At 34.2% G+C, this 24,976-nt stretch overlaps 1 protein-coding gene across 3 annotated transcripts in view; it reads right to left on the bottom strand.

Moving 5' to 3' along the window:
• NOVA1 (NOVA alternative splicing regulator 1) overlaps positions 1-24,976 on the bottom strand; it is a 153,890-nt gene that overhangs the window by 68,628 nt on the left and 60,286 nt on the right. Inside the window, exon 2 of one of the 3 annotated variants that reach the window (XM_065686518.1) lies at positions 23,778-23,847. The exons of the other annotated variants lie outside the window; for them this stretch is intronic. The gene's annotated coding sequence lies outside the window, so the exon portion shown is untranslated. The remainder of the gene's footprint in view (positions 1-23,777; positions 23,848-24,976) is intronic. 3 annotated transcript variants of the gene reach the window in all.

The following is a 24,976-nucleotide window of genomic DNA, read 5'->3' as shown; positions in this document are numbered from 1 at the left end:
GTCAAACTTAAGCCAAAGTTCCCTGAAAATATAAAAACAATGTCACTTTAATCTGGCATCTAAGATTCCAACATTCAGATTTTACTGCTATTCAAACTTCTCTATGCAACTTCACTGAAAGTGAAAAATGCTCTCAACTAACAACTTCCCAAGCATTTCTTCAAACAGATCAGTTATCTACTACTTGAGGACTGACTCCCATGAGGATAATTGCCAAATTAAAATCGAGACACCACAAATTCATAAGCAACTCTGCATAAGCAGAGGTGTTAATATCTTTCATAAGATACTGGTCACATATTTTGCTTTGTTTGCTAAAACCTACAAAATAATGTGAAGTTTTAACAAGTTGTGAGAAACTCAACTCAGAACTCAATTTCTAAAACCCTATTTGTCACAATTCACAGCTAGCTGCTCTCAACGTTTGATTATACAGAAAAAGGAAAAGAATGAATCGGTTACCTCACCCCAGAAGGACCTGGCTTCTCCTCACAGCTATTTCCTGAGTGTTGGCCAACACCCCTTTCCATTACAGTTCTGCATTGAATTTTTTTTTTTTTTTTAACAGAGGTAAATGGTTAGATCTTTATGATGAGCAAGTATAAAAAAAAAAACAAACCAAAAAACACACAAAAAACACAACCAACCCCCCACCCCCGCCCCCCAATTTTTATTCATAAGCAAAATGTGTCATTTCTCCAAATAAAAAGATGCATAGTACCTTCAGAACCACAACAGGAGAGGATGATTTGTGTATACATCAGTAGGGTGGGACCTTTTTCAATCCACCCCTTCAGCATAACAACAGCAACAAAGTCCCCATGTACACAGTACTTTCAAGATACTTGCATTATTTTGTTCTATATTAAAAAAGTACAACTAGAATATTTAAAAAATAAACTGTCTAGCCTCTCATGTGTCAAGAAACTGTGCAGCCACCTTCATGCACGCAGCTGCTCTGACACATTTTTTTTCAGCACACAGCCCACAGACATTGGACGTCATCCTAACGTTAACTAGTGTAAGTGGGAGTTCAGCAGCACTAGAAGTAGCAATTATGTTTATCACAGCTCAGGACTCGCTTCCCGCTTTTGAAACCCTGCTTCCTGTTTGTGCACGCGAAGCGCTAATCTTTTCCCAACACCTGCATGGCAATTCTGTGGCTCCTCAACAGGATTCCCACAGTGTGCAAGTATCACATCACTGTATCGACAACAGCCATGCAGCAGGTCTAAACCAGATTCAGCTTCTGATAGACCTTCCTTTAAGAAATTTTTACAAATGGTGAATATGGTAACCTGCATGAGCATATTTTAAAAGAAAGGGCTGTTTAACCCAAATAATAATGATACAGTATGACAGATGAAAAAAATTCTCAGCACAGAAAGTCTGTGCAACCTAACTTAAAAGTCAGACAGCCTAATTTATTCAAAACACCTATAACTGCAGAAAGACACACAGCAAACTGCTCTCTCCTCCAACATATATTCAGATGGAACTTAATTTCTGAGCATCCTGATTTTAACTGCTTGCTTTGGCACAGGAAAAGGGGAAATCTAGGCAGGAAACTGGAACAAAGAATCTTAGGGTGACCAAAAATAAACTTCAGAAGCAGATGTTATCATACAGTTTGTTACATACTGGTAAACAGAGTGATTGTCTGTTTTCCTGACTATTTGCAGTTAAATCCTACTGGAATTTTTATCTTGGGTAATTATAAAGCAAAAGAGAAAAATTAAAGGCAAAAATAAAAATTAAATTAATAAATATTGCCATTAACTCTCACATCTATGGATTTACTCCATAATATCTAAGCAATTTAATAATTAGATGTTTCAAAAAATTATTTGAATACAACATCAATTTTGTGCAATTAAAAGATGACAACTTAAAATTTCTTCCAGCAACTTTTATATGCTCATATATTTTTTTAATTTTAATAATTGGTTGCTATAGCAAATATTTGTTATAGTAATTAAATAACAGAACTTGAAAACAGAAAAGTCAACCCGTTACTAAAACGTTGGGCTTTTCAGAATTTATGGAACAGCATGCACTATTTTTTAACTATGATTCCCACTAACAAATGCACAATTTCCCTGACTCAAGCCTCACTCCTTTTTATCTCCTAATGTCTACCAACAGAAACTAAAATACAGGGCACTGCACTATCCATGCACAGCTGCAAAACATGAATTCAAGCTTGCAACTGCAAGTTTTGTTCCTTATGGTCTTAATCATTCTGCTGCATGTTAAATTTAAAAATATTTCAACTTTCATGCTGCCCACCTAAATGAAAAAATACTCTCTGATGAGTACTGCCTCTGTATCTTCTGTTAGATGTGTTTGTGTAATTCCTTCCCAATAAGACATGGAAGAAATTTTTAGTTTAATGCATGTTTGGCATATTATATTTTCCTGAAACAGTTATGGTTGGAATGGGAGAGAAGAAGGCTGGCTGCCTGCTATACTCTGTTTTAGAGGTAACCTTCTGGTGGAAGAGGGCAATCGCTCCTTTTCCGATCCAGAATCATCTATGCTTGAAATGATTGGATGAGAAAGCAAAACAAGCAGAAAAAATTCAACCTATAATCTCACAGTGAATTAGGAGGTAGGTTCATTTTCTATTTGTTTTTTTTTCTAATGTTTGTGCCTTTGAGGGAGTGGGAAGGGGAGCTAAAGAGCATTACATAGTCCTGAGAATGAAGTATTTCCCAGCAGACAGATAGCAAGGCACAGCTAGGTACCAATGGAGTCAGTAACCCCTTCATCTCTGTGGGAAACACACCTCCTTTCTCTTGCCTATACCAGGTGATTTGGCTACCTCTTTAACAGCAGCACAAGTATTCGTGTGGCTGCAAAATGAATCAGATAAGCTCAGTGATCAGCTTGCAAACTAATCCTCCTAACTCCCTTAAAAAAAAATACAACAAACAAATAGATGAGCAAGCTGATGAGAGCTGCTGCAAAGCTGGACAAATACGATTACTGATGCAAAGAAAGGACTGAAATGTATGGCTTAAGGCAAGGCTACCTTTCGACAGCAACACTGAAATTAATGTCAGAGGACTATGAAGCCACACCACTAAGCCTCTGGGGACAAACCCCCTAGGTTCAGTTCTTTAATTTCTTTATATTTCTCTCTACAGAAGGATGAAGTGTTAATTACTATTCTAACCAGCCCCACTTGAACTCACTGAATGTCTCACCTACCTGAAAGAGAAGGCAGTGATAAAGATTATTCATTATTCTATTTATTCCTGGAATGGAGTGAATCTCATCCATACTGCATCATTAAATATTTTACTTGAAAATAAAAAATTAACTGTTCAAGAAAGCTCTTGCAATAGGCACAGAAGGAGAACTTCTCTGGTTTGCAGGCATATTCCAGTTTTACACTAGGAATATGTCATTTCAATAGAGTATACTTGAGTCTGATTCGTTACAGCAGGTAGAATATTAGCCTTTTGGAACTGCGGAAAAAAGTAATAAATTCTAGGTTATTGTGCATGCTAAGTTTGCATTTAGGCTGATTTGTAGGGAAACTGCATTATTAAGAGACGAGTGCAAGCATTTGCAGATTGTCATCAACAGTTTTAAGTCATTTTCATACTATAAAATGCAATTTAGGAATACTGCAGAGTAATTACAGACATTTTTTGTAAAACATGTTGAATATGAAATAAGTATAAAAACTGGACTATTGATAAAAAAGGACATATAATTATAATGCCATAATAGTTAAGAGCTACACTTGCAGTTACACGTGAGAATTGAGAATTTTTACAGAAAAATATATTAAGTTGGGTTTTCATACATTTATACAAATAATAATAGAGAACCTCGCTGAATCCTCTAGTTCCTTTAAAGCACAGTGCAAGAAAAAAGAATTACCATGGAAACAACAAGAACAAAACTGTGATAAAACCTAGGAGAAATGCCACTGCTTCTCAGCAATGAAGGAAAAATACTGGCAAGGAGCTACAGTAACTAATTAATGTCTTCAGTATTTCAAATATTTACTCACATAAGTGCACGTTATTAAAATGAGCCCTCCCACTAAACTCAATGTGACTCAATTTGGGAAGAAATAAAAGTGTGCAAGCTTTGTCTCCAGGGTGGGAAAAAAAAGGAGCATTTCAAAATACGCAGTATTTAGTAATTACAATATAATTGCCAAACACTGTGCTGAGATCAGATGTTCATCACAGGTCTGTTTTTATTTATAATATTTTGTTTTTCACAACATGTATATATCTCACAGAATCACAGAATGACAGAATGGTTGAGGTTGGAAGGGACTAATGGACTACTTGTCCAAACCCATCCCCCCAGGGAGGATCAGCTACAGCAGGCTGCCCATCACAATACTGTCTTAAAAAAATGAGACCTTAGTTTCAGAATGAGCTATTTGGTTAATTATTTTAAAGGTGTGGTATTCAAAAAGAGTCTATTACTTGCACAATGAAAGAACTAATCGTACTTAAAATTACAACTGCCATGGGCATATACAGTATCCCTGAAAAAAAACTCAACTTACTCTGTTCAGTCCTTTCCCAAACTTGCCTTCACTTTAATCTTTCTGTGTATTTCATTTGGTACACTGCATATTTTTATTTTTTCTTTTGCATTACCATCCTGGCCTTTTACTCCCAGCCATCAACAGTCATTTGCTTATCCCATAAGCACCTGTGTATTCCTTCCAGTTTTGTCTTTTCATGCTTTAAGGTAATTTAGAAAAAAAAATAACATTCACATGTATTAAGTATTTGTGTTACCATAATTCTTACTACCTGATAACATGTCCCTTTGTGACATCTGTTATGGCTAATTTATGTAGGAACACTTATCTAAGTCTTCTCATCGCTTACTGTCTTCTCTTCACACCTACTCCACAATTATTCACCGGTATTTTGTTTACAGTTTAAATCCAGAATTCAATGAAACTGATTTTATCACAGCCATTTTTGGAATATTCTGCTCTGGCTGGGACTCACAGCACTACCACAACATGAATAAGCAGTACAAAATATTTTCTTAAAGCAGGTCAAGGAATGGTACTCTTGCCTTGGAGCCTCTTGTTACTTATTTTGTGTCAACAAATCCCCAAACATCAGCATTTCTCCACTTAGATTAAATCGTAAGGGATGTTTAAAAGGATAAGCACTGCTAGAGGCATAATCCAAAACAGAACTCTTCTAATGAGTTCAGTGGACTCTGTATTAAACGGTATGTCTAACTACACACCGTTAATCGCTACACTTAATAACCAGATAATAAAACCACCAACCACTGTCCTAAGAGATTAAGTTTAAATCAAATAGTTCTTAACTTTGCGTCAAAATAACTTTTGTGTACTTGTGCTGAAAGTGCTTATGCTATACCTTCATATCATATACTCCCATTGTGGAGCAAATCACGTAACCCTTGCAGCTTCTTTAGTGGGCCAGCCCAGATTACATCAAAGATCATTAACACAAAACATAAAACCAGCCCGTATACCAGGGTAACCTCCCCACTTACAAATACCTGTATATATTTTCTCATTTTTTAGTTAAAAAATATACACCTATGATAAAGATCTTGCCTAAGAGATCCAACAAATGTGTTAGTGAAAAATACAACAATGTAAAATTGGACAATGCTGAATGATCATACCTACTACAGATCCCCTCGCTTGCACAGATGATTATATATACATAAACAGACTTATGTATAAAAGTGTAATCACATTTTTTCTTTTTTTCAAAGTAAATCGAGAACTTTTTCGTATTACAAGGTCTGCCAGTTTTAGGAGGGAAAAATCATTCACAGTCACTATTTAAACACGCTATTGAAGAGACCAAGTGAAAAATCAAAATTGGCTTATGACTGCACATTTTAAAGCTGAGCATAAATAAGACTTCTTCATTAACAGGCACAGATAAAGTTTACATAGAAGAAACTAAAAAGTAGTACAGTTTTCCTTTCATTCTATATTTGACATCAATAAAGAAAAGATTTATCCACAGAAAACTTCAACCATGGTTCTAATTACAGATTCTTCCTGCACTGATTTGATCTGGAGAGTGCCTTCACTAAAAAATAAACTACTATAACATCTAAACTTAAATTCTAAATTATAATACACAGATGCATCACTCTGCATGGACAGATAAATCTCAGTTTAATTTGAGCAAAAATGATAAAAAAAAAACACCCTAGTAATTCTATGCTATAGCAAAGACCTACCAGAGAAGTTTTTACTACCCAGATGAAGAGCAGCTGCTATACAAGGATTTGAAATCAAAACACATGAAAAGTCTACTGGAAACAGGAATGGAAAACCACAACCACCCTGATTCAGGGCCAAGTAAAGCAATAAATCAGACTTAGGTCAAACCACACTCTAGAGAGTTTTAATGTATACCATAAACAGAAACAAAGTTTAACAGATTTTTGCTTATGACAAGTGCTTTGATCTTTGAAAGAAAGCTACAAACATAGCTCTAAAAACATTTAAAATTGTTTCATAAAATATGGAACACTGTATTACATGACTACAAATAAAAGCCACCCTAGTTTGCTTTTTATAAATTAATATATTCTAGATGAAGTTTTTCTAAAGGTTGTGGGCACAAAATTTCCAACCATTATTTTTAAGAATAAAATCAAAACTGTTGAAAAATATTATCTTCTTCTGGCAGACAGTAGTTACAACGGAAAACATGAGTCCACATTACTTTATCTTTTAAACTAATTCTCAGCCTATCTTCAACAGCAAAAAATACATTTAATTTTATAATCAAAGAAAAAATATTCTATTTTTGTAACAGGAATACTCACAAAACGACAAGCAAGCATGAAACTCAAATTCTACTGAAGGCATTCTCTAGGCTTTTTATAGTCTTAAGGTAGTTTGATTATTTAATTCAATTTATCTTTCTAAAAACATAATGCAAAACATGGTATCTGAAAATCAATCATTATCAAATATACACATTTTAGAGAAAATTCCTCTTTTAGTATTCTCTTGGATGAGATTTTCCTTCCAAATAGTCACTAACACATACTGCAGCCAGGAATACGGAAAAGCAGACAGGTGAGACTGTTAAGGTCAGCCTGAGCAACAGAGTTCAAACCATGCAACAACCTACACTGCTCTGTTACAAAATACCAAACGCAGTGTCAAGGAAACAGAATGAAAACACACACAACTAACCTTTAGTGGTTATCACCAATTATGTTGACAACATAGCCATTTTAAAAACAAATCAATACTGCAATCATACAGCAATATGGACAAACCAGCTTAATCTTACAACTCTGAATAGTGCCCCTAAATTCAGTTTTAGTGGTTTTCACCACAAAGTGTTTTGTTTTTGCACTGAATTTTGTTTATAGGAAAACATCATAATCTGTCGGAAACAATAGTTTCTTACTCACAAACAATTTATTACAAACCACAGAGGAATGTTGCCTTTTCTATGGCAAAGAAAAAAAAAACCTGAAAATGAGCAGCACATATTCTCCAAGTTAAAAGGCCTGCCTAAGACTTCAATCTTCACAATTAAAGGTCTGTGCTTAATTTCAAGATGACATCTCAAAGTAAAATTTCTTTGAATGATAGTAGCAGCTTACCATAAACACCAGCTCTACAACCCCACTGGGATTTTATTCTACTAGTTGCTAACAAACAAAAAAGCTTAAGAGCCCTAAATTAAGTAGGGCTTTGCATAGAGACACCTACCTCAACTAATAAAAGAAGTAAATACACAAAACAGTAATAAATCATTTGACAGTGGCAGATTTCTTGATTTTGCTCGATACCTTTCTAGATTTCCTCCCATAAAGCTATACATAGGATATTACAACCAAAAGATACTTAGCCAGTTTAGTGCTTTAGTATCTCAAATATGGAAAAGGTGAGTATAGGAAGTGAGTTAAGGCAGTATCTTAGAGTGACAAGTAATCAGTTGTGAAAGCTATTAATTCATTTAAGACTTGTCAATAATGACAAGTTTTCATTTGCAACACTGTTTTGCAATATGACAATAAACATATACCATTAGTAAAGAAACTGATCACAGAAACAAGGAATTCCTTAATACTGAACTTGCATGCACATTGGATACCACCACTTTTTCAGTAAAAATAGTTATAGCATTCTAAAGTTTCCTGTTGCAGAAGGATTCCTAAATGGACTAAACAGACAAAGAGTAAGTGGAAGAAAACGTTCATAACGTTCACACATCTGCATAATTGTGCTACTGATGATGAGAATGAAACATGGATTTACAAATATCAAGTATTTGTACACCTTTTGTTGGTAAAGAATATCAAAAGTTGATAAAGAAAATCAAAGACATTACTTTTATTCAGAAAGGAGTTACATGGAATCTGGTTAGCTAAGTATTGACCTTTTTAATCTACTCAGTTGGACAGGAGGAAACATGCAGAAATTAAGCAGATAGACAATGGCATTTGGAACCTTCAGCCATGAGAGCTACTGCATTAACAGTTATGAAACAGACATGCTGGTCACAAGCTACTGGAAAGCAGCTGAGATACTTATTCATAACTTGGTGTTACTGTATTTTAGTCGGTCACACTCTTGCAGTACTGAAGTAGAAAGAGATGCTGCATTTGAATATTTTCCTGACAAATGGTAAATAACATTAAAGGAAATCACATCTGCAAAACATTAACAAATACTTAAAAAATAGAAAAAAGGAGACAAAAGAAAATTGAGCAAAGATAAGCTCCTAGAGCTTGAGCTTCTCCTGAATTTCTTCCAACATATTACTACACATATAAAAAGATCAGTAGTCTACAAGCCTTCCCTCTAATCTGCCAGCAGTTGTTCTCCTGGCCTAAACATATTTCACTGTGTTGATCAGGAACAAAACTAGTATGATGCGTAAACCAGACATGTCTTGTTAGAACTAAGAATGTGATGTGTGTTCAAATCAACGTTTAGGTTTTAGGCTAAAACAAACACAAATCATCATAATTCTCAATTCCATATAATTTCATTCCCTTTTATAGCACATCTCATTCAGTGTTCTTACTACACAACGCACTAGGGAATGGAAGCAAGTTCTATATAGCTTTCTACCCTCTAAAGTGGATATGCGAGTAAATGTATCTAGAGGCATTTTCATGGAATAACAATGCTTTAGCTTACAGAAGGCATATGCCACAACTGAGACTTGTAGAGTGGTATGTCTCCTCTTGTTCATCTATTATATCTGTTATAGATTTAGAATAGAATAGAATGGCATGACTCTGAACATAAGGATTAACTTAGGAAATATTCCAGAAACTCAAGAACAAGAACAATCCTCCACACTCTACACCTCAAAAATGGGTAGGAGGGAATGTTTTAAAAATATTTCAATTATTTGGGCTTATCACAAGAATTTCTGTAGACAAAAAGAAAACAAGGCTATATAAAACTAGCCAAGATACACATATATTGCATTTTATATGATACTGTTAAAGGTTCATATGTGGGGAATCATGGTATTAAAAACAAACAAGGGTCAGGTATGAATGAGAAAAAAATTATATTTTGAGCAGAGTATCATTTAGTATTTTTAGAGAACTTAAGAATGCTGTGACAGCTTATTTTTCTTCAGTCCTGACAAACTTTTCACCCTGACCATGTACTAGTGGTTTACGCTTTAGAAGCCATGACACCAAACCAAAAATGAACCTGTCTTTAAAATTAGAAAAAAAAGCCCCCTCCAAAAAAACAAAGACGCCAAAAAACCCAAACAAACACATGAAAACAAACAAACCAACCCCACACCAAAACCACCCAAGAAAATCCAAGTTATCTAGACAGAAGTTACTGAATACTCCTAGGAACTCCTGTTAGTAGCGATATATATAGTATAGCTTTAAATTACATCTATATTTAGTAGTGGAGAGCTTGTTGTGTTTAGAACAGATTACATGCTCTAACAATTTTTCAGAATCTTATGTAAAACTTTACAAGTCATTGGGTAAAATGAAGCACAGTTTCACTGCGATGAATGAGCTTAATGTTATTGAGCCAGTTATATCTCCAGTAAAGACAAGGTCTGGAAACCAGCATTAAGATTATAGATAACATTACAGTATGACATGTACTGAGAAATTCAGAAGCTGTCACCACTAGTCTAGTGAATGATTTGAGGTTTCTCTTAAAGGTCAAGCAGCTTGAAAACATTGTGCATCTTGGCTCAGCTGGCTTTTAAAATGTTAAGAATACAGAAGACACACCTGATGCCAGCATACCCACTATTTGATCTGACGAAAGAAAAGCTCAAGCTCATTTTCACAGAAGAGCACTGGACAGACTAGAAGCAGTGTGCGTCTTTTTCTCTTCAGGGAAAAAAGTAGTGACAACAAAACAGCTAGGGCTATCAGGTCTCATATCTGGGAAAGTCTGAAAGAAGATTCAACTTCCTGGAATGGAAGGTTTTGAAAAGGCATAGAGAGAAGTATTGTCCATGCAATACCAGTATAATTAGAAGAAGGTCAAGCTTCATTTTGCCCAATTACAAAAGTTACTCTGATGAAGTAAGATTTTGTGTGGTTTTGGGTTTGGGTTGTTTCTGGGTTTTTTTAAGTGTTTTTGTAAATTTCCACAATCCATGGAAAACTAGAAGTGTTACCTGAGGCATAAACCTTAAAAAGGATCCTATATAGCATTGAGCAAGATAAATTATTATTTAAGACCCAGTGGATCCCACATGAGAATGTAAGAATATCCATAAGGATCATTTCAATAAACAGTATTATAGTATTTTCACATGGTGAAAATCCTGGAAGATCCTCTGAAAATGACCCAACAGATTTCTGAGAAGAAAATGCTCACAGGAACACTAGTAAAACAAGCTCCACTCCTAAGAGTCCAAAGATACCAGACAGGAAAGAAGGCACTCCAAAGACATACAGATGGTGGACAAAAAAACTTTGGCCTGAAAATGAAAAGGTATTCCGACCAGAATAAGCGCAAGACAAACAAACCCAGAATAATCCCACTGTAGAAAAATATTTATGATGGTGTAACTTCAATTTATATACATTTTCCTTCAGTTGGTGATTGGTTCTACCAAAGAATATTATTTGGACAACATTACAACAAACAAATCATCCAAGGATCAGAAAGTTTTCATACCATAGGCTTTAATACCACTACCCTCTTGAGCTAAGGGGTGTAACAAAGAACACAAGTATTTGTTTAACAAAACAAACAAACAAAAACCAACAAACCCACCCCACACATTAGCAGAAGCAAGACTGCACTGCCTTGTAATGAAATGACTTTTTAATAGCCTGGAAGACAAACATTACAATTTTACTTATAGTTACACTTCTGAGTGAAGAAGGACTTTGAGAAGAGTTAAGAATGGGTACTTTTTACTGCCGAGCTTGCAGGTGACTGGGAAAGCAGAGGAGTGGAGCATGCAAAGAAGTTGTTTCCAGCATTTTGATTCTTTCAATGCACAGGAAAACACATTTTTATTTACATTCTATGTTTATCTATATTCTATGCTTATCTACAGTCTATGTTTATCTACATTCTACATATAGACAGATATATCCCAGAGGCATATGCTATTAAATCAGATCCACAATTCAGGTCCTAATACAAAAATCATAGAAGATACTGAAAATCACCTAAACATCAGATGAAAAAAAATAACTGTTCTTAATTCAGACCAAATATACTTCAGAAATCCTCAGTATGTCATGTTCACAGAGACAACAGGTAGCATAAGGAAGAACACTCATCATATCCAATCATTAATTCCAAAGTTTACTGAGAAAATGCCTTACAATAGCCAACAATACTGCTTGAAAAAAAATTAGATTAAAAGTGTCAAGCACCACAACAAAATTTCCAATAAAGTGGTAAGTCATGAATATAGACTTAGAGGAAGATTGCCTTATTATGATTCTCCAATATCCCTTAAGTCTAGCTGACTAACCTCACTTTCTATAGCACCTTTTACAGCTGCTTACGACAGTAAGAACCAAACTGTGCAATGTACCCGACATTCAAATGGAACTCCCTGCAAAGGAAAAAAACAATAATGGAGCTCTGAAAGCAACAGCATGAAGATGCCCACAAATATTCTATTAGACACGGAAACAGCTACGTGAGTTGAGAAAAAAAAAAACAAAATTTTGTAGCATATGTGTCACCCATAAGCCAAACAGAATAAGAACATGTTTAACTACTATATACCCAGCCTATTACCTCTTCAGAACTGGTAGATAAAATAATCTGTATTAGACAGAAATTGTGAATGTGAAGGCCAAAGCCTCAACCAGTGAGCTATTCTTGGTCACCAAGATCAGCTGCCAAAGACCAATCTTCCCTGTACGCTGGTGAGTTGTTCTCAGTTACCAAAACAAGATGTCATGTTCAGACTGGCTATATTGTGATGCCCTGATGGTTGAGCCACACCATGGATTGTTCTGGGCCAGTTCACAATGGAATACTTGGTGGCAGGAACAACTACCAGTTCAGATATTGTGATGCCCTGATGGCTGAGCCACACCATGGATTGTTCTGAGGCAGTTCACAATGGAATACTTGGTGGCAGGAACAACTACCAGCTCAGTAGCAGAGTCACGCATACTTCAGTGGCTAAGGAAGCACTCTGACACGCTCGAATTTGTCAACAGACACAACCAAAGATGCAAACTTTTGCTCACCTTCCCCATCCTTCTTTTTTGTTACTGTAAAAGGGCTTATCTCAGCAGTTCACTATGATATTGAGATTCTTGGTGTGTTGTTTTTGTTCATATCCCCTTCTTTGGGGGTTCACATATTCAGGGTGTGTGTTTATGAAATAATACATACAGCAATCAGCTTATAGTTCTGTGGCCTTGACTATTAAAACTCTTTTCTTAGGACCTTTCACTAGGGATCACTGCTACTATTCCAGAACAAAAAGAGCAATTCCTTACATTTGAGAACCTCCAATATACTAAGTAATTGTTTTTCTTTAGACCTTTAAATGGGCATTCAATATTGTAATAACTTATCCACAAGACCTCCACAATGGATACATTCACTCTCCTATCACTGCCACTGCATCTTAGTTCTTCAGATTATGGGTTTCCTTTCCCACTTTTGGAATGCTATCTAGTGTGAAACTTCTAAAAGCCATACTATTAAAAAATTAAAATAATCCTATTTCATAATTAATTTGAAGGCATTGAAAGCATTTTCTTTCTTCCTCCCCCAAAAAGGCTTTTAAGCTTACACCATTATCTTCCTTTTCATTACCTTTCTTTCTGTTCTTAGGATTGCAGGATTTCTGTAATGCCTTTGGTATTTATTTCCAAGGCTGAACACATCCTTTGGATATAATAAATGAAATAGGCATTCTTTATTGACATGAACAAAACAGTGGTCACCTGTCGAATCTGGACAGATACTAGAAGATACAATGAATTTGTTAAGAAAATGGTGCAGCAGCACAAAACTTAAAGATATAGTAAAAAACCAAATAATTCTGCTAAGCATCAAAATAATAAAAGCAACACAAAAATTTCTTCTTAAATGATACCTCTGTAGATACCTCATCCCCTCCCAGAAAGCAATTATAATTTTCCTGATTTATACAACCACGAGTAGTGAAGTATCTCTACATAAATTGCTCAAGCACATTTCTTCTAATGCATAACATGCTGCCTCCTAAAAATTATGGTACCATCATTTATTATACCACTCTAGGTCACTAATCCTGATTAATTATTACTGGGTTTTAGAACCAGAACCTCTGTTTAGAAGAGAAACCACTATGCTATGTGCCATAAAAACATAAGCAGAGACAGCTTGCTTCCTCTATAGAATACTAACAATACTCAAAAAAAAAAAACATTTGTAGATAAGAAAAATCTAATGATTTTTCAAAGTTTTCTGCATATGGGTAGCTACAATTGAGAATTACATGTACACAGAGAAACAATATCCAAACAAACACACAAACTGATACTTGGATGAAGGATTAGAAATATCAGTAACAGCAGCAACTTTGAGATTAAGTAGTAGTTCTGGCATTAATGCAAACTATTTTTTTAGACCTATTTCTTCTATGCTCACACACACTACCCCACCCCCACCCCCTTCCAACTACACCTATTACGAACATGATTCAGAGTTCAGAGTTTTTACATCCAGACAAGAGTTTCATCCTAGTTCACCAGCACCACCTAATATGGCAATAAATGCTAACTTTGCAAAGATCTAAGAACTCATCTGAACTGACAAGAAGTAACAGAGCAAGAAATCCAAAACATGGAGTCAAGTATTTATCTGCACTTACTGGACAGAACATACGTATCTTACTAAAACTGTCAAGTTTCTGAACTTCCCTGTATTCTCTCTTTCATTTTATGTTAAGAATTTTCCACCATTTTCCTTCCAACAAGCAGTGATGAAATTTCCTTGACAGATATTCAACTTGCACAGACATCTGATTTTGTAATTTTTAAGTCCTAGAAGCAACAGAATTTAGATTTAGAAATTAACCAAAATATTTCCACATGCCCTATTTCTGGCTTAATCAATGCTCTTTATACTTAAGATTAACTATACTGACTAATGGAAAGGTCTGGAGCAGATCACTGGAAGTGATATCCCTCTTTCTTTGGCAGCTGTTAGACTGCTTTTTTAGAGTACTGGGTCCAGGTTTGGGCCCTCCAGTACAACTATGATGTTGATAAACTGAAGGAAGTTTGGTGGAGTATCACCAATACAGTCAACCATATTGAGTACCTGTCCATACAAGGGAAAGCTGAGGTAACTGACCTATTTCATCAGCCTGGAGCATAAGTAGCTCCCTAATGCCTATGAGGTGCTCAACAAAGTAAACATATCCTTTCCTGTGGTGCACAGCAGGAGGACAACAGACTGTGGACATAAAATAAAATTTCATGAAATGAAAGGTTGAAATTAGACATAAGGAAAAAAAGTTTCCATGGTAAGGGCTGCCCGGTAGTGGAACAAGTTGCAGAGAAGCTGTGCAATAAAATAAGGCCATCTGCAGTCTGGTCTGCCTGCACAGCTAACCCTGCTTGAAGAACAAATTTGGAATAGAGATCTTCTGATATCCCTCCTCAACTGAATTACTACTACTCAGTAGTAGTATTAGAAACTATGGAATTCTATTCCATAGTTTTTCTTTACTCTTTGTTTCTATTTTTGTCTTTTCACAGATTTAGTTTTTGTTCTGCCATCATCCCCACATTTTCTAATGGAAATTTATTGTACTGCAGCAGTCTTTCTTGCTGTGTTTTCATACAGCCTCTTCCTCATCTACAGTGCCAAGTGTTTTCACATAGTATCTGGATACAAATGTGATCTGTGAAAGTGACACTGATTATTGTTAGGAACTCAGGCTATCAATCTTCCTTTTTTAGCTGTGCAAATATAGTGTTGAAAATTACCCAGGAATAATTTTCAGTGTTTTGACATCTCCCAGTCCCTTTAGATGAGCACTGTAAAGAAGAACATATGTATCAAAATGAAGGTACTGAATTAGGTGACAAAGATGAAACTCAGTGCACGCAAGTGCAAGGTAATGCATGGTATCACAGCCATTTTTAAGGCAATTACAGAATAAAAATAAATGACAACTTTTCTGGAAACAAACATGGTTGTCCATGTCAATGAAGTATTTCTTCAATGTGGAAGTACCATTTAAAGAAATGTTGGTATGCCAGGTGCACGTTAGAAAAAGTATTCTCAACTATACACTATTGCCTAAATACTAAATTTTATTTTGGCAACTAATCTCATATAGACCATAACACAAAAAGTAAAGATCAGTTCTAAAAGTCTAGATGCATAGTTTTGAAAAGCTACAGATACTGTAATAAAATTAGAGCTGTAAAAATTATTAAGATTTATAAACAAAAAAAGTTTTTTTTTAACTGGCATATCTTAATAAACACATTGTACAACATTAAAGAAGGAGAAAAATAAAAAAAGAACAGTACCATTTTACCTAAAAACAGTAAAATAACAAAAACTGTCTTGCTGGCTTTATAAAAGGTATTTCAAAAGCTCATTATACTAGTTATATATTACTAATATTATACCGGATATTATAAATTATTCTATAATACTGGATATTATAAAAGTAATATTTACCCTTATGCACAACAAAGAATGAAACAGAAAACTTATTTTACAAGTTTTATTATATAATCTAGAAGCATTTCTGTACTTTCCTTCAGCATTGAGATAGAAAAGTTAACCTTTCTACTCCAAGTTTACCTTGATATTATACAGTACTATGTTTTCTATTTTACCTCTTAGATTGATTATAAGTTATACAAAAACTACCTAATTACCAGGAAAGACAAGATAATAAAAAGAATGATTCTAGGAAAGACTGCAAGATTACTGTGTAGACACTATGGGGAAAATTTGTTGCATTTGAACAGCATCTACACTGTGGTGGTAACCAGGCAAAAATCATGCAAGATAAACTGAAACATGAACTGTTTCTAACTAATGACTCTTCTACTATATAGTACTATTGCAGTTGTCACAGATTAGAAGACAAACAACAAACAAAGTTGTACCACAAAGTAATGATAAGAAGAATACAGCATACATTTCCAAACACATATTCTATGTTATTTTCTACTAAGATACTAAAAATTTAAAGATTCAATGATGAAATGGTAGATTAAAGAAAACACTGAACAAATCATATCAAGGAGATTGTGAAAAGTCATGTTGTAATTACAAGAACACAGAGAGCTTTTTCTGCCTCCTTTCCAAAAGGTTTTCAATAATGTCCTTTCCAAATACTTATTGGAAAACAAACCTGCTATAGAATAAGTAGTGTCCTTATGTGGAAAAATTAATGAATTAAGAGGAAAGAGGGAAAGACTAAACTATTCATTCTCACAGTAGACAGAGATCACTTACAGTACTACAAGGGATATGCAGTTAGGGGTCTGGAAAATAGGAGTAGACATCAGAGCTGAGAATTTAGGTATTTGAATGATGACTGTTAGGTATAAGGATGTGTGTCACAGTTAAGGACAACATGAGGGTCTCAGGAGTAAGCAACTGTGAAGAAGAACAGCAAATGACATTCTATATACACACATGATGTACACAGGAGAAAAACAATCCTAACTTCATACACAAAAATAATGGACTTTCACTGTTATTTCACTCAGGAGTGTAAGTTTGTATTTTGATATCCATAAAACTGTTGGCTCAGTATTAACAAAGTGAAAACCAAATGTTACACATTTCTAAGTAAGAAATACAAGAAAGAAAGAGTATGACACTGCATATGATGACATAAATAGTATGTCTGTGTTTAAACTGTATTCAGCTCTGGTCCCTTTGTCTTTGAAGAATGCTAGAAATGGAAAGAATTCAGAAGAGACCAAAACGACTGTTAAAACAATAGGCTGGCCTCTAATAAAAGAATTCACGTAAGCTTACACACCTCAAGAGCTGTTAATTACTTGAGCTAAATGTGCCTTCATGATTTTGCAGAAATCTGACAGGAAAGGGACTGATTCATCCTCTCTTCTAATACAAGAAGTTTCATTGAGTAAGGTCCAAAAATAAAAAGAACATGGTGGTTCCTTTGCAAGTGGTCATTAGTAAATAGAGTTTCTGTCACCTTTGTAAACATTTCACTTTGTCACAAACTGGCTTGTAATGAGTGCATTTCTGAAAATTAAAATCTGCAAAAACTTATAGTAATAAAGAAGACTTTAATCACGGATTTCATCAGACCAATCCGCACGTATTCAACTTTATTGACACATATGCAATACAGATACTGAAGTTCAACACATGATATTGCCCTTCCTGAACACTGAGGTTTCTCCTCATCAATATATATTATACTATTAATATAATATGCATATTATATTATTATATATAAAATATATGATTATACAGCCTAAGTAAGCTATTATTGAAATACCATTTGTATTCTACACATTGTCACACTGTGTGTTAAAAACATAAGTCAACATATGAAGTATAATTTAAGGGATAATTATTCAGAACATCAGATTTCATTAACAAGTACAAGGTCATTGCAAAATTGACCAGGACAGACATTATGTTTTCTAAGTCATTACACAAGAAAATAGAATTGAGGACTCAAAATACGTGTAACAAATCAAGATATCTGTAATACAAGAGACAGAATGTAAAGTATGCATACAGTGAACCCCAGTGCTATTCAGTGCTATTCCACTTCCAAAGTACACGTTCTTTTTTTATTTGTCTAGCAAGAATTTTTTACTATCATGAAGCTATCCTGCTCTCGAAGGAAGTTCAACCTATGTCATCATATTCTAAAATATAAACCAGTTTAATATATATAAAAAATTTAAAATGATGTAATTGCCAGAACAATAACGAAAAATTTTAGAAGTCAATATTAAACAGGCAGGCTTACATAACTATACTCATACAAAAAACAAATACATGAACCATAATATGCTATAACTGTTTGAAATTAACTAAAAGCAAATATGTATAAAGGCTTTTAAAAGTGTTAAATATCCAGTGCAATGACTACAAAGTTAAAGACATGAATGTAAAGTATGTTCTAGAGAGAAGTTATGGTATATATATGCTTGCATGCAGTCCATAAGTAACAGTAATTTACACATAGTTAGAAATAATTTTCCAATGATATTTTACATCAAGTGCACTGACTTTGAAAGAAAATCTGATAATCATAAAAACGTTTGCACAAAAATAAGTTGTGCAAAAGAACTGCTGATATCAACATTTTAAATGTTCTATTATATATACAGCTACTGATTTGGCAAAATAAAAAAAATATAAAAAGAAATTCTCACAGAACACGCTAATGCAACATTTCCATTTTAAAGCTAAGAAAATCTGCTAAAACTTTGCATCAAAATGATCACAGACACCACTCCATAATGGAATTCCTAGTTAAAATATATCTTTGAGATAATTTTCAATACTTTGTAAAAAGCTAATACATGCATGAGTCTACATTTTCTTTATTAAATAGATTATGAGACTTTTGTTTTGAAGTTTCATGATCTTTACAAAAATACATCCAAGCAGCATTACATAATGATACAAACATTAGTCAACAATTGTTGTACATTTACCATCAAGACAGTTTACTTCAGGTTGAAACTCTTTGCTGAAAACAATAAACCTGATGCTGCCAACTGCTCCACAAGCATTTTCCTGTAGTCAACATACTTATTTACCAATAAATTTTCTCCTTCTCATACATGCAAGTAAGTTTCCTGGGTCATATTCCTTATGGTCCTGCTGTGTTGATTACCTTAGCTACAATAAAGACTCTATAAACTCCATAATCTTAGCAAGCATATTTTAACTTCTGTTATAATTCCTACAGAATAAACATTATCCTCAGAATGTGATTTTTACAAAATGAATACAATACTGTTTTTCAACTGCTTAAATGCCTTGCTACATAGCTTTGGATGGGCTGATGAAATAAAACTACACAAACATTACAGAGAGTGGAGCTAGTTTCACAAACGGCAATCATTTAATCACTTAAATTATCTCAATAATTCAATAGTGTTTTATTTCACAAACTCATAACAAACAACCAGGAGGATTTATCAATACTAAATATTTATAATTCTATTTATTACAGCATTTCACAGCTAGGGAATTGATCATCTAGCATCTCAACTTTCCATTTCAAGTTTTAATGCTTAAACTATACTCACAGTGAGATTTCATGCTGTAGTAAAACCTTGATCTCCACAAAGGGAGTCTGATTTCTATGTTCTGAATCTTAAATTATTTAATAAGCAGAATTTCTCTTAGTCTTATTTCTGCTAGTCTTGAAGTAATACTACAGTTGAGAAAGCATTCTAGCCTGTTCATCCTAAAAATACTTGCTCAATAAATATCAACAAATTCAACCTTACTGAAAGTTGCAGAAATACTGCTCATAACAGAATTTGTAAAAAAAGTACCCTTTGAAATTAATCCGTAATTTGTGTGATGAGCCTTAATCTGGGCTACAGAATTACATTATTTTATTTTAATGTTTGAATCTTTAAAGTCATACTTGGTTTCAGGAACAACAGGTAGAAAGCAAACTTCAAAAGAAGCCTCTATGGAAATCTGATAAAATCGTTTCACAATGCCATCTGTCAGTATAGTGCTCCCATAGTACTTCAAATATTTTGAAGTGGGATGAACAAAGGCATTAGAAAGGAAGAAGTGCTCCTTCTGTTAAACTACAATAACTGTCAGTTAAACACATACGATTAGCATCTTACACTGCGCCACACCAGACAGACTGCTAGAAGTTCTTAAATTAGTAAGGTACTGTCTAAAAGCAGGGTGAGTGCTCCTTTTAAGACATTTCCATGTGTACCTTCCCCCAATTTGAATGAAAACTCTAACTAGTATATCAACTAGCAACAAGTTCAAAGAGGAGACACACACACATCTTATTAAACTCATATTAAAAACATCTGTTTCCTAATGTCTAGGCCTGTTTCATCTAAAAGTCTATCTTTTAAACATACAGAGCTTCCAACTTTTAATTGAAAGGAAAAACAGGTAAGGAAAAAAAAAGTATCTCTAACACACAGATGAATTGCAAATTTCAGAACAAATTATTAAATTTCAGAATTATGGAGTTTATTTTTACAATATTTTAAAATATAGTTATGCTAAAGTTATGCTAATCTCACGTTAAGAAGGGATAGGCCTATTCTTTCACTGCAATCTTCTACAATATGATACACAGGGCAGTTTATTTTTAAATGCAACGAACAATTTAGTCCAATACATATACATATTCATTAAGTCTGATCAATCTAATCAAAGATGTCCTTGAAAGTATTCTCAAGGAAGACATTAAATCAGCATAAAATGACTATTATAAGCCACACAGCAGAAGGAAAAAGAGGTTACTGTATACTGAAACACTTCTTCAACACTATGAAAACTCAGTTTCTGTATTCCTAGAAATATATTCTATGACCTTGAAAATGAAATTGCAATGTATGAAAACACAGAATAGAAACTATTCGTGTATATCGGATATTCAGATACAGGTGAATTTCTGAACTAAACCTGAAGCATACTTACAAAGGTTAAAAGTACCTTTACTCCTAATGTGACTAATACACTAAGCCTAAAACTAAAATGTTTGAACATGAGAATTTTCATCTGCTACAGTGAAAATGACTATCTGAATTTATGTGCTGAACATCCATTTTTCCCATTTGATTACAAGACTGCTACTAACGCACAAAACTCACCACAAAGCATAGCCTTCAGAAGAGTAGCAGCATACTTCTCATATGTGATCAATAATACCTTAGAAAAGATACTTGAGCATTCTATTATATAACCACAATAGAATGATATTTGCAGTACATACAAGTGACCCTTATTATTGCATCTTCTACACAATTAGAGCAAAAGGACAAAAATCCTGTAAATGGCAAAAAGGGCAGCATGTTGACCTTTACACTCTAGCAGAAAAGAGATGGAACAAGTGTCTAAAGCAACAGGAGAAAAGAATCATTGTTTAGAGCAAAAGTAAATACATACACTTAATGACACATACTATTCAGATATTTCAATCTGTTTTGTTTTTAAATTTGTGTGGTTTACTCTTTAAAATTAGGAAAGAGAAAGCAGTATTAACTCATAATTCATAAGGTACAGTATCTGTCCGGCTATAAGCCTTAGCACTTACAATTTCACATCAGGACAGGATTTTACGAACAGGTTTGGAAAAGAATATAAAAGTTCAGATGTTGTTAAGAAGAACTTTCTTCATGCATGGAATCACACACAGTTTGGGGCAATTATAGTTGTTAACAAGGGCTGTAATTCAAATATGGTAAAATTCTTTCTAAGGAAAGAAGTATAGAAAACTTCAATGAGCAGGAACAATACTTTGCATTTGAGAAGACATATAATTAAAAAGCAATGAAATTGAAGTGATATCATCAGAGAAAGATCTTGGTCAAATGACCTTGGAAGCAGCTTTTTGAAGAAACAAAATTTAAGGATCTAGATAAGGCACTGGTAACCTGTAAGAAGAACAAGCATTTGAATGTTTTTACAAACAGCAATGTTTAGACACAAGCAATCTGAAATTTCATAGATAGGTTATTCAATTTGAGACATAATTTACAGTCTTGTGATGAAAGAGTAATTTATCCACATTAACCAAAAATAGGAAAGAAGGAAGCATCTGGGAAGAAAACTGAGATCAGCTTTAAGAAATAATCAAGTTGCGAGTATCTACAAGAAGATGAGCACAGTGAAGACAAGATGTCCTAGGAATCAAGGACAGAAAAACTAGATATGTGATCCACCATAAGAAACAAACAAAAAAAAAAAAACAAACCCACAATCCTGACCACATCAGTGTATAAGATCACTTAAGTAAATAAAGAATTTTACGAAGCAAATCTCTGGTACATAGACTGAAATGAGATGATGGCAGGCAACCTACCAAATACTATGATATATATGATAGATGGAGTCACAAATGGGTAACAGTTTCTTGTAGCTGATCACAACTACAGAGCCATGCTCAGTAACTGAAATGCATGCTTACAAATTGCGTACATACGTGGTACAGAAAGAACAGAGAGGGGAGTAAGAAAAAGTAGAATCATAACACTTTAACAAGAGGAAATCACTAAGTAGTAGAACAAAAGCTGAAATGGACAAGCTCCAAAGAAAAGGTAGATAGGATTAACTCAGTATTGGTATACGTCATGTACCCCATTATGTATATGTGATTACTTTGTAAAAAATGCATTAAAAATGCAGAAAAAATGCACGCTTATGTCTGCCAAACACAAAACAACATACAAACAAGCACTATTTCTGGACATTGTAGGTAGGAGAAAAAAAAATGAACTGCTACCTTCCATCTGACACTACATTTATGAATCAGCAGAGAGAGTTCAATAAAAGGTTATACAGCTGACCATAGCTTTTCATGCTCATCTTAATGAATCATCTACAAATGCCAGCTACCTAAAGAAAAGAATAGTGGAAGAAACCAGTTCCTTAAAAGATAGTTTCATGTTGTGTATCCATTTTTTTAAATCTATGATAAAACCTAATCTTTGTAGTCTTTTTCACGCTTACGGTAGTTTTACCAAATGAGATTGGTATTACAACTGAAAATATGCTTTGTTAGTGTCACTGCCAACTTTAAGCCAGTACCTATACAAATAAAAAATCTTTCAGGTTCTCCTTTGACATTACAGAACAGGAAAAGGAGAAGTACTTTCCTTCAAGCTACAAATGAAGTTTGATAAGCAATCATAAATTAGACAAAGGTAGTAACCTCAGGCAAAGAAAGACAATTTCATTATTTTGCAAGGGTACTATTTTTTTTCTTCTACCTAAGTGCTACTTGTATTATTGTCAGAAAAATTCATTGGAGTGAAAGCATCTGAGACTTATTTTTGTTTCTTCAATCTCATGTTAGCCAGTGAAATTTAATGTTAAAAACTAGTAAACCTCATTAAAAAGGAAAATTAATTTTATTACTGAACCCACAAGAGCTCACAACACAGTATGACGAAATATATAGTACAAAATTGTCACATTATCAGATGTGCACTGCTAACACTGATGAAAGCCTATTTAATCTGCTAAATTTGTTTTAATGGGGTTACTGATATGAAAAAAGTGGCATAAAAAGATGAAGAAATTAGACTGTAAACTGTGAATAACAGAATAGGATGATGTAATATTAGAAGTAATTTCTCACAAGAATCCTGTGCTGAATTAGAGCAACTTTCCAGCGATATGCCATTTCCTTCCTGTGCACTCCATACTCCCTGAAAATATATAAAACGGAATGGGTTTTACAGTACCTGGAGTCATGTCAATGTTCAGTTACTCTCTAGGTTTTATGATTCCCTAAGAGCATACCACAGACAAAAAAAAATCCACCCTTATTTCACGAATAAATTTACTTTTTACTATGATTCTTCCCTGTAGGAACCATAGTTGTAATTATTATAGCACTGCAGACAAACCTGATGCTAGCGTATCTTGCCAATGTTGTCAATGAATGCGCTGGAACAATAGTCTGCAGCTCACCCTGCACTGATATACCTTTCAGCAACATCCCATTGTTTAAAAAAAACCAAAAAAAAACCTAGAAAAATCTTTTTTTTTTAATGGTGTGACTCAAAATTTAACTACCTTTTCTCAGGCAGAAATATCAATGAGGAGGGTTAACTTGATTTTGGAGCAACCACACTTAAAGTACATGGAAGAAAATTCTGGCCTCATTTAAATCAGTTGGAGATCACTGACTTCAGAAATCTGCTCTTCGAGATAAACTCTAGAAAAACACTAGAACTGCATTGCACATAGTGTTGTCTGCTTATTATAAGACAGTATTTTAGGAAGCAACCTGCAAGCAACTCCGAAGTACCTTCTCCTTACATCTAAAAAGCAAAAAATTGTAAATGTATCCACAGAACATCTAGGAATGGTTGGCAGAAAATGAACTCTGAAAATGTTTCCAAGGTCCAAATTCAACACTAGTATTTTTGTGTACCAATTTGGACTACAGAGACTTTAAGCATCAGTACCTTTACAGGATGGGAATTACAGCTGCCTGCCGCACTCTCCTTCCCAGCAGTATCAGCCAAAGCTCACATTTCCAGTCTGTGATATCTGGCAAAAAAATTGAATGGAATGCCATGTCACTGCTCTGCTGATTTCTGAAGCTGAATTATCTGCTCTTTTTGCCTATCTAATCACTACAAGTCCTCATATGCTGTCTCTTCTCTTACAAGTATATCCAATTTGAACTAGTTCTCTCAAGTTTGAAAGAACTAAGGTTTTTAGGCATGTACGGACTAGTGTGCTTCATAGCTCATGTTACAAACTAGTGAATACCAGAAGAACTAACACGGTATTCAGTTCTCTGGAAAAAGAAAAAAAAACAAAAAC

Source organism: Lathamus discolor, chromosome 6 (genome assembly GCF_037157495.1).
Source record: "Lathamus discolor isolate bLatDis1 chromosome 6, bLatDis1.hap1, whole genome shotgun sequence".
Classification (NCBI taxonomy): domain Eukaryota; kingdom Metazoa; phylum Chordata; class Aves; order Psittaciformes; family Psittacidae; genus Lathamus; species Lathamus discolor.
This window is presented reverse-complemented; position numbering and strand designations above follow the sequence as displayed.